This window comes from Heterocephalus glaber, unplaced genomic scaffold, assembly GCF_053883595.1.
Source record: "Heterocephalus glaber isolate CG9 unplaced genomic scaffold, H.glaber_assembly_v1.0 deba00001481, whole genome shotgun sequence".
In the NCBI taxonomy this organism is placed as follows: Eukaryota; Metazoa; Chordata; class Mammalia; order Rodentia; family Bathyergidae; genus Heterocephalus; species Heterocephalus glaber.
In genome coordinates, this window is record NW_028258317.1 from 39,877,082 (window position 1) to 39,880,325 (window position 3,244).

Sequence of the window (3,244 nt, forward strand, 5' to 3'; positions counted from 1 at the left end):
TTTTCCCACATAGTAGGTCGTCTCTTGGCTCTCTTGATGGTTTCTCTTGCAGTGCAGAAGCTTTTTAATAAGATGAGATCCCAATTGTTGATTCTTTGAGCTAGTTCCCATGTTACTGAGGTTTTGTTCATAAAGTCTTTTCCTTTGCCAAAGTCTTCAAGAGTTCTACCTAACTTATCTTCCAGCAAGTTTAGTGTTTCTGTTTTAATATTTAGATCTTTAATCCACTTCAATCTTAGTTTAGTGCATGGTGATAGGTATGGGTCTAGTTTTAATCTTCGGCAGGTTGAAAGCCAGTTTTTCCAACAACATTTATTAAAGAGGCTATCTTTCCTCTAGGGAGGATTGTTGGCTCCATTGTCAAAGATGAGGTGGCTGAGTATATCTGGCTTTGTTTCTGCATCTTCTAATCTATTCCACTGATCCTCAGGCCTGTTTTTTTTTGCTAGTGCCATGCTGTTTTTATCACTGTAGCTTTGTAGTATAGTTTCAAGTTGGCGATTGTGATACCCTCTGCTATGTCTCTGTTGCCTAGAATTGCTTTTGCTATTGTAGGTCTCTTCTGGTTCCAAATGAATTTTTAGATTGTTTTCTCTAGTTCTATGAAGTCTATTGCTGGAATTTCAATCAGCATTGCATTAAATCTATATAGTAGTTTTGGAAGTATGGCCATTTTCACTGTATTGGTTCTTCCTATCCAGGAGCAAGGGATGTCTTTCCATTTTCTTATATCCTTCTCGATCTCATTTTTCAGAGTGCCCTAATTTTCAGTGTAGAGGTCTTTTGCTTCCTTTGTTAGGTTGATTCCTAGATATTTCACTCTTATGGATGCTATTGTAAAAGGAATTATTTCCCTAATTTCTCTCAGTGTGTCTGCTATTTGTGTATAAGGAGGATATTGTTTTTTGAGTGTTGACCTTACATCCAACTACTCTACTGAATCTGTCAATTAGGTCTAGAAGTCTTTTGGCCGAATTTTTTGTGTCTTCTATGTAAAGTGTCATATCAACAGCAAACAATGATAGTTTAACTTCTTCCTTTCCTATCTTTATTCCTTTTATTTCTTTCTCTTTTCTAATTGCTTTGGCTAATGTTTCCTGGACTATATTGAACAGGAGTGGCTAGAGTGGGCATCCTTGTCTTATTTCTGATTTTAGAGTGAAAGTTTTCAGTTTTTGGTTATTTAGTATGATGTTGGCTCTTAGTTTTTCATAAATAGCCTTAATCAAATTGAGATAAAGGCCTTCTATTCCAATTTTCTCTAGGGTTTTTACCATGAATGGGTGTTGGATTTTGTCAAATGCCTTTTCTGCATCTATTGAGATGATCATATGGTTTTTGTCCTTGACTCCATTAATATAGTGTATTACATTAATTGTTTTACAAATGTTGAACCATCCTTGTATTCCTCGGATAAATCCTACTTTATCAGGGTGTATGATGTTCTTGATGACCCTCTGTATTCTGTTTTCCAGTATCTTGTTGAGGATTTTTGCATCTGTGTTCATTAGGGAGATTGGTCTGAATTTCTCTTTTTGGGTTGAGTCTTTCCCTGGTTTTGGAATTAAAGTAACACTTGCTTCCAGGAATGAATTTGGAAGCCTTGCTTCCATTTCAATTTCTTTGATGAGTGTAAAGAGTAATGGCAATAGTTCTTCATTAAATGTCTTGTAAAATTCGGCAGTGAAGCCATCAGGACCTGGGCTTTTCTTTCTCGGTAAATTTTTTATTACATTTTCAATTTCACTCATTGTAATTGAGATGTTTAGAATTTCTATATCTTCTTCACTTAACTTTGGCAATTTGTATGTAAGTAGGAATCTGTCCATTTCTTCTATGTTTTCCATTTTATTAGAGTACAAGTTTTCAAAGTAGGTATCGGTGATACTCTGGATTTCTGCTGGATCTGTTGTGACTTCACCTTTTTCATTCTTAGTTTCATGGATTTTTCTTTCTTTTTGTTGATAAGGTTGGCTTAAGACTTATCAGTTTTACTCATTCTTTTGAAAAACCAACTCTGATTCATTAATTTTTTGTATTATTCTCTTAGTCTTCATTGTATTTATTTCTTTTTTTCTTTTGAAGTTTTATGGTCAGTTTATTAAGTTCAATGGTGAAAGTTATCAGAAGAATATTCTCCTGAGAGTTATTTTTTCTTAGAAAAAAAAAGAAAGGAAAATTAAAAGCCTCTCAGCACAGCCACAGATGCTGTGGCTGTGGACCTCTCCGGAGATGGTGCATCAGTCCTCTGAGTCACTCCCAGGGGCAGCAGGGTTGTAGTCTGAGTCGTCCTTAACATCCTCCAGCTCCAAGTCATCCAGTTCCTGGAACAAAGACTCATCTGCTTCCACATTATTTCCAGCATCCTCCAAGAACTAGATATCAGATGTGTCAAGATTATGATAAGTTTCAAACAGCTGTTTGCCACTTAATTTATTTTTTCCTTCTTGCTCTTCTTCTTTTATCCATTTCTTTTTAATTTTCAAAAGTTCTTCATCAAACTTGGCTTTCCAACATTTCTATAAGAAATTCTCAATTGTAACAGGGGTGCCATGGAATAATTGCTTCTCTGCTTCCTCTGCTTCTTTTTCTTTTAGTTTCTTTTCTTCCTCTCTTCTTGTTTTTATCTGATCTACTATTTCATTTAATTTTTCTTGCACTGCTGTCACTAGAGTAAAGATCATGACCATACCAAGATTTTCCTCAGCCTATAATGCTAATAATTTTAAAATGTCTATGACACCATTATCTTCTAGGTTTTCCTGGGAAAATATTTCATAAGGAGGAGGTTCATATGGGTATTTTTCACTGTATGTAAACTTGAGGGTAGTCTGGACAGTTTCATCATTTTCTCCAGCCTCAGATGTCACAGTGATGGTGAAGCTGGGTGGATTTTCTGATAATACTGTGAAGGAGTCGGGGTAGATAGACTCCAGAGCCTCCAGCTCGTTTCGTTGCTCCTTGCTGTAGTCTGTCATTAGGGCCCTGGCTGCTGCTCATGGAGCATGCTGAGTTCAGGCAGAGCACCGCAGCCAAGTCCCGAGGCCTCTGGCCAGGCCCGCCCTACTGGGCCACAGCCCCGCGCTGCTCTGGCTGATTGCTAGCTCTCCATTGTATTGATTTCTGCTCTGATCTTTATAGTTTCTTCTCTTTTACTAGTTTTGGGTTTGTTATACTCTTCTTTTTCTAGGAGTTTGAGGTCCTCCATTAGGTTATTTACTTGAGTTCTCTCTGTTTTCCTAAT

At 36.9% G+C, this 3,244-nt stretch overlaps 1 pseudogene; it reads right to left on the minus strand.

Moving 5' to 3' along the window:
- Positions 1-2,240: 2,240 nt before the first annotated feature.
- On the minus strand, positions 2,241-2,978 carry LOC101723175 (RWD domain-containing protein 1 pseudogene; annotated as a pseudogene).
- Positions 2,979-3,244: the final 266 nt, after the last annotated feature.